At 39.1% G+C, this 8,119-nt stretch overlaps 1 protein-coding gene and 1 long non-coding RNA gene across 2 annotated transcripts in view; both read left to right on the forward strand.

The window, feature by feature from the left end:
- Positions 1-5,940, forward strand: part of LOC141370686 (uncharacterized) — a 39,966-nt gene extending 34,026 nt beyond the window's left edge. Inside the window, exons 2-3 of the long non-coding RNA XR_012374944.1 lie at positions 1,436-1,536; positions 5,822-5,940. This is a non-coding gene — a long non-coding RNA (uncharacterized lncRNA). The remainder of the gene's footprint in view (positions 1-1,435; positions 1,537-5,821) is intronic.
- LOC141370683 (uncharacterized) overlaps positions 1-8,119 on the forward strand; it is a 266,080-nt gene that overhangs the window by 235,889 nt on the left and 22,072 nt on the right. The window lies entirely within an intron of this gene.

Genomic DNA, 8,119 nt, shown 5'->3' on the forward strand with positions numbered 1-8,119 from the left:
GCTCTATCACTTGCCAGAAGCGGCCGATGGCGACCCCCTCCCCCGCCACCTATCCTCCCAAATATCTCCTCGGATTCGCTTCCCCGCACATCCTACCTTCCAGAAAGTGGTCGCTTCTCTGTTCAGAGAGTTGTTGTTATTTTTTTCTTCGATCTCCTGTTGAGTTCCTAGGTGTTCAGAATGGTTTGATTCCTATCCAGCTGAATTCCTGAGACCAGACGAAATCCCGGTCTCCTACTCCTCTGCCATCTTGCTCTGCCCCCTTCAATATTAGTATATTTCTTAATTTTAAAAAATCTTCCCATTTCTTGGAGAAATCCTACCTGGACATTGTGGGAATTCTCTAAATACATTTTAAAGTTTAATTTGTAGGTGTTTACCTCAAATTTTTGCATTTATATTGATATGTAAGTTTGGTTTATAGTTGTTGCTATTGTTTTAAATGTGGTTACCAATGTAATTTTACTTTTTTAATAATTAATTAGATAAGTTTCCATGTTTTTGTTTTTGTTTTTAAATCTTTGAAGCAGTTTATAAAAGATGAGAATCATGTGCTTTTTGAGGCTAGGGGATTCTTTTGGAGGGAATTCTTTGATCATTTTTTAATTTTGTTATTGGTATTCATATTGGATGACTGAATCAGTTATGGTCATTTAAAGTTTTTCTCATATTTAAGTCTAAAATTGTATATTGTGGCTATATATGTGAACTTGGAAGGTACTGTGTAATATTAAGTAAGGGAAACAAAGTGCTCAAGAAACATGGGAAGGTAGTACCTTCTGGAAATGTTTATTACAGGCAGGAGAAGCTAATTTTAGACCTCATCTTAATTTTTTTCATAATGTTCAAGAACATATAGACTCTGAAATAAAAAAATGAAAAGAAGATATTTTATAAGTATATTTTATAAGTTCTGAGATGACCCCTACGCTTGCAATACAGGCAGAATAGAAGCCAAGTCAGGGCCCTTAGGCGCATCCTTACTCCTGGCAATAGGGGGGGATCAAAACATATTGGTTGGTAAAAATGTGAAGAAAATAGATGAATGAATGATTAGTAATATCTATTCTTGCAGTGTGGTTTGGTCTTACAGCCCTCACAGACTTTAGGAATACATTCTGAACACTGCATGCTTGGCTCACTCTCCTTTATACCCTCTTAAAGTGTACATGTTTATTCTCCATACAAAAGTCCAACATCATCAACTCTTGGTTTTTCTCTTCCCATTGCTTGCTGCCACTCTCCTGGCTTACCTTTTCCCATCCCTGAGCTTTTTTTAACCATTTAAGTTCCCCAGCAAATAATCAAGTGTGTCCTCAAATTCTAGATTTTCCCAGGCTACACGGCAAATGAAAAACACACTTAGATTCATGGAAGCCTACATCTAGAAGATGTTCTGGAACATCTGGTCAAACCTATCTCATTCCTTTTGTAGACTGAAGAAACCACTGAGCTGATGACAAGAACAAATTCATTTAAGACTATATTTCAAGAGGCCTGAGTGTGGTTATCAGAAAACAGAAGACACCATTTGAGGTAAAGCTATCAGATTTGAAGGCAGTCATCCTATGAAGATGAACACATGAGAAGTAAAAAGTCATGAACCTTTCAAATAAGAAAATAAATACCACTAGAATACATGTTAAACCTTGAAAGTCACGAAATTTCAAATGTTCTGCTTAATTTATCCAATCCACTATGTGGAATAAAAAAATCCTTTCAGTGAAATTTTCCTGACAACCTCTAAGATGTGAGCCCTTCGCAAACAGAGAACAAGTATTTTCATCTCTGGTATCTTCAGGACCTACCTTGTCCCTAGCCCTAGCCTGGTTCTCCCGAATTAGCCCATCATGTGAGCCAGTTGAAGATATGTGTGCTGCTTCCACTGGCCTTTTCAAAGCATACAATTTATATGTTGTATACCTGAAATCAATGTAACCTTGTATGTTAATTATACTTCAATTTTAAAAAGCATACAATTCAATAATTCTTAGTAAATTTACAGAGTTATACAACCATTACCACAATAAAATTTTTTGAGTATTTCTATCACCACACACACACACACACACACACACAAATGCTCATGTGTGCTGGCTTCAGCAGCACCTATACTAAAAAAACACCCTAAAATCCCTCATGTGTCTGTGCAGTCAGCACCCTATTCTGCTACTCTGCAGTCCCAGGCAACCACTAATCTACTTCCTACCTCTATAGATTTGCTTATGCTGAGTATTTCATATAAATGGAATCATACAATATGTGGTGTTTTGTATTTGGCTTCTTTCATTTAACATGATGTTTTTGAGACTCATTCATATTGAAGTATCTATCAGTATTGGGAATTGCTTTTTATTTGCCGAAATAGTATAGATATTCCACATTTTATTTATCTGTTCACCAGTTGATGAACATTTGAGTTGTTTCCACTTTTTGGATATTATGGCTAATGTTCCTATGAACATCCATATACAGTCTTTGTGTGCACCTAAGCTTTCATTTCTCTTGGGTAGATAACTAGGAGTGAAATTGTTGAGTCATAAGGTAATTCTGTGTTTAGCATTTTAATAAAGTGTCACATGTTTTACAGAGCAGCTGCACCCTTTTGCGTTCCCATCAGCAAAGTACAAGAGTTATAGTTTCTCTACATTCTCACTAACACTTGTTATTATCTATCTTTTTATCAGTTGGCTCTGTAAATATTATAAAGACTGTGTGGTACCCCATGCCACCTTCCTAGATCCTTAGGTGGAAGTGCTATCCTGAACCACATTTCAAGAAAAAGATTAATTATACTTTGTAGAAGCTTAGGACTTATATATTCCTTTTAGCTGTTGTATGAAAATCTAGAAACTCCAAGGGTGCCCAGGTGGCTCAGTCAGTTAAGTGTCTGACTCTTGATTTTGGCTCAGATTCTGATCTCAGGGTTGTGAGACCAAGCCCCGTGTTGGGCCCCATGCTCGGCATGGGGCCTACTTGAGATTCTCTCTCCCTCTCCTTCTGCTCCATCCCCATATATATATCTATATATAAAAATTTTTTTTATGTAAAAAAATAAAATCCAGGAACTCTTGTACTTTTGTGAAAATATCATACTACTTAAAGCTTATTGTGTGTGGTCAAAGACTGTTAATTATACCCCAATATCTAGTGTTCCCTTCTTACATAGAAATAGAATTAACCAAAAAGTACATGTCTTAGACTCCCTTGAAGCTACATGTAGCTATAAGGCTAAGTTCAGGTCTATGGGCTATGGGCTATGAACAAAAATGTTGTGTACTCTTAAAGAGAAGAATTGAGCGCACTTTTTACCCCTCTACACATCTTTACTGGGAAGTGGAAATGATGGTAAAGGCTGGAGTCGCCCTTTTGGACCAAAGATGGTCACCATGTGCTGCAGTGGGAAGGGCGTCAAAATAGAGGAAGCCTGGGTCTCTGATGATTGTGAGGCCACCATACCAGCCCTGGATTGCTTACCTGAACTTTAACATGAGAGATAAATATCTTTTTTAACCCAGGGTTATTTTGGGGCTGTCTGTTATAATAGCCAAAATGTGAAGTTACCAACATGTAGAAAGCCTGTGTAGGAACAGGGCTACAATATGAAAGTCTTCACTGATGAATATGATCACACGAGGAAAGGCACAGGAATGCAGTGAAAAGAGCACTGGACTCAAATTAAGGTTATTGGAGATTTAGTGTTGATTTTATCTGTAGTCAGCTTTGTGACCTCAGGCAAGTCTCTGTATTTCTCTGTGTCCTCATCCATAAAATAAGGTGGTTTTATATAGTGAAAAATAAATTTTTAAAACTTGAAAATAGGGAAGCCTGGGTGGCTCAGTTGGTTAAGCGTCTGCCTTCAGCTCAGGTCATGATCCCGGGGTCCTGGGATGGAGTCCCACATCAGGCTCCCTGCTCAGCTAGGAGTCTGCTTCTCCCTCTCCCTCTGCCTCTCTCCCCAGCTTGTGCTCTCTCTCTCTCTCTCTCTCTCTCTCACTCACACACACTCTCTCTCTCAAATAAATAAAATCATAAAATAAATAAATAAATACTTGAAAAGAGAAAGCATCTGGTTTCAGAAGTACTTCACTGTATTCATTTTCACTGGTAAAACAAGTCAATAAAAATTTTAAATGTATAAACTCAAAGGTAGAAGCCTTCTCTAATAAAATAGTAAGATGATAATCATCTTTGGCAGCTGCATCATTTGCACAGGGCTAAGAATTCCCCCATACATTCACTTTTTAAAAAAATCCTCCCAATTGGTACCATTATTACCCCCATTTTACAGATAAGGAACCCTGTCATGCAGTTGGTTGGTGGTGGGGCCAGGATTTAGATTCCTGAGTCCAGAGCGCAGGTGCTTAACAGCTGCTACTTTGCCCCCATAGCTTATCCCTAAGTAGTCATTGTGCAGTATATCAAGAAATCTACAGTAAAGGCTGTTGGCCTGTGTGGCCTCTTCAGCCATTGTGACTAAGGGGCATTATTATACTTTAAAAGAATAAACAACTCTTGCAAATTTGCTCAGTAGGTTAAGGTGACATGTGGAGCTATCATTGTGAATCATCTAAGAAGCACAGGGAGAATTAAGATAATGGTAAAGCACACCTGCCAAATGCTGAAAAGAAGATAAGCAGCCCTCAGGAACCCGTGACCTGCAACGCTGGGCAGTGTGATCCCTGAACTCCAAGGACCAAGCCTCCTGAGCTTGGCTGGCAGCTGTGATTCAAAGCGGGGGGGGGGGGGGGGGTGGTCAGGTGCCAAGATGTTCTGTTTCTTGCCTATTGCATTTTTTTTAAAGGTTTATTTATTTATTTGAGAGAGCAAGAATGAGAGAGAGAGAGTACATGAGAGGGGGGAGGGTTAGAGGGAGAAGCAGTTTCCTCGCCGAGCAGGGAGTCCGATGCGGGACTCGATTCCGGGACTCCAGGATCATGACCTGAGCCGAAGGCAGTCGCTTAACCAACTGAGTCACCCAGGCGCCCTGCCTATTGCATTTTGAAGAGGCACATCCGAGAAGCTAAGCCTGATGGACCCTGAACACTGCTGTTGTTGTTTTTTTTCCCCCCTGACAACAAAATTAAAACTGCACCTAGGGATTTATCCATCCTTTTGCTGATCTCGATGTGAACTGTGCAGTGAAATTCCTGTACACAGCACTGACTCTATCTCTCAGGGTGTTGCTTAAACTGTGGCTGAGCACAAATGGAAATCAAGTCTTGTTGAATTCAGCACACAGAATTAATCTCTAAAAGTAATGAAAGAATTCATTCACTCTTTAAGATAAATGTGAAGTATGGTAAAGTCAGAGATGTGCAGCTCAGCTGCAGAGACATCTTGGGGAAAGGATATTGTGTTTTGGGGACACATTTTAATGCCCCTCTGATACCCTTATGTGATTATAAATATGCTTTAGGTTTCTTTTTTAAAATATATTTAATATATGAGGTTTTGAACCTGCAACTATTTACCTTCAGTGCATTTTAACATTGGGAAAGGTAAAAACGAATTCCCTTTTTAGCTCTTGGATGCATAAATATATTATTTAAGTAAATATAAAATTAGGAACCATCTCAATATTTAAAGCCAACATGAAGTAATGCTCTCTGCTTTCCACCCCATCCTTAATTTTATTTTTACCTTAACTCTGAACTTCATGCTTTGGTTTTTTTCTAAGTGTTGTTCATGAACCACCTGTTTAGAATCAGCAGTGCTTGCTTAAAAGTTATTCTGAAAGTCTGGGGTAGAGGAAGTCAGATCAAATAACATTTCTCCCCCAGTACCTAATGAAATGAACAAAAATGTTTCTTTTCAAAAGGCCAAAAATTATCAGCAGAATCAAAATTGAAAAGTGGCTCTCAACCTTGTTTACCACACCTGCTACCCAGAAAACAATTGAGGAATGTTCCAATATCCTGAATTCACCTTGATTTGAAGAGAAGTCGCCGGAAGGATGAGTAAGTGGGAGACTATGAACTCACACGCTTCTTTCTGCACCACTGCAGACCCTGGCTGAGGACCAGCCATTCTCCAAGGTCACTGCTGAGTTGGAGGAACGAACAAGAGCCCTTGGGTTAGGAAATTCCTGGCCCTTGCTGTGAAGATTGACCCCAGTAAAGGACATTTACAGGGACTCAGAAGAGAGTAGGCAGTCCAGGATCCCAGCAAGGACTGCAGGCAGTTCCAGAGGGGCTCTTCTCCTTCCCACTCTCAAGTCTCAAGATACAAAAAAGTAAATAGAAAATGACATCCAGCCTCCAAGTTGTTGTCCACAGGGGTGATAACTAGTTTCCGGGGAAGAGAAGAAGGTCAGGAAGAACAACTGTAGATCAGGGAAACTGAAGAATTATGTAGAACTGCCCAACTGTATCTTTTTAAAAAAAATTCCTTTATTGTTATGTTAATCACCATATATTACATCATTAGTTTTTGATGTAGTGTTCCATGATTCATTGTTTGTGCATAACACCCAGTGCTCCATGCAGAACGTGCCCTCTTTAATACCCATCACCAGGCTAACCCATCCCCCTACCCTCCTCCCCTCTATAACCCTCAGTTTGTTTTTCAGAGTCCATCGTCTCTCATGGTTCGTCTCCCCCTCTGACTTACTCCCCTTCATTCTTCCCCTCCTGCTATCTTCTTCTTTTTCTTTTTTCTTAACATATGTTGCATTATTTGTTTCAGAAGTACAGATCTGTGATTCAACAGTCTTGCACAATTCACAGTGCTCACCATAGCACATACCCTCCCCAATGTCTATCACCCAGCCACCCCATCCCTTCCACCCCCCACCACTCCAACAACCCCTCAGAGTGTTTCCTGAGATTAAGAATTCCTCATATCAGTGAGGTCATATGATACATGTCTTTCTCTGATTGACTTATTTCACTCAGCATAACACCCTCCAGTTCCAACCACATTGTTGCAAATGGCAAGATCTCATTCCTTTTGATGGCTGCATAATATTCCATTGTGTATATATACCACCTCTTCTTTATCCATTCATCTGTCGATGGACATCTTGGCTCTTTCCACAGTTTGGCTATTGTGCCCAACTGTATCTTAAGCAAAACAAAAATATATGGCATGTCAACCTTGTAAATGTGTCACTGAGGAGGGGGTGGGGGCAGGAAGAGGGGGAGAGAGAGAGAGAGAGAAAGTACAGATGCAAAGGAAATAGTCCAGATAAAGAAAAAAATTAAATAAAAAAAAAGGAAGAAAATTCCCCCAGATTGACTTAGTGCTAAAACAAACAAACAAACAAACAAAAAACACCTTAATAAAAACCGGCTATCAGTAAAATAAGAACTCAAAGACAAAATGCTGAAACAACAGAAAGAGATAAAAGAGAAATTGCAGGGCTAAGGAAACCAATTGGAACCAAAATAATACTATTACAGATCTTAACAAATAAATTAGAAATCAAAGAACAGTCTAGACAGAACTAAGAAGTTAGTGGAATCGAAGACTTGGAATAATCGCTATGAACACAGCAGAAAATTATAAAGAAATTAAAATAATGAGACCAAACATGGAGTTCATATCTAGATGATACAAAATGCAGATAATTATTGTCCCTGAAATAGCATACTCAAAATAGAAGATAAAAATTATTCTCAAATATAATGAAGGAAAATTTCCCTGAAGGTAAAAGAATGAAATCTGCTCTTGAAAGAGTACACCATATACTCAGAAACTATTTAATATAAAACAATTGAGACTCATTAAGGTATTTACCTTTAGGGATAAAGAAAGCTTTCCTGAGGCATCCAAGCAGAAACAGCTAGCCACCCACAAGGGGGAAAGGTCAGGCTGGCCTCCTACTTTTCTACAAAAGACAGGTGAGCAGTGTCTACAGGTTTCTGCAGGAAAGAAAGTGGGACCCAACGTTATTATACTAAGCCAAGTTGTCATTCAAGTGGCAAGGCAAAAGGCAGACATTTTTAAACACACAGCAAAAAACAAAACAAACAACAAAAAACCGAAGGAAAAAAAAAAGAAAGAAAAAAGGAAGATGGGAAGGAAGGAAGGAAGGAAGGAAGTGAGAAAGGAAGGTAATACTCATTTTAAACACACACACACACACACACACACACACACACACACACACACACAC

Source organism: Callorhinus ursinus, unplaced genomic scaffold, assembly GCF_003265705.2.
Source record: "Callorhinus ursinus isolate GAN/ISIS: 27379988/994484 unplaced genomic scaffold, GSC_fseal_2.0 scaffold42, whole genome shotgun sequence".
NCBI classification, from domain to species: domain Eukaryota; kingdom Metazoa; phylum Chordata; class Mammalia; order Carnivora; family Otariidae; genus Callorhinus; species Callorhinus ursinus.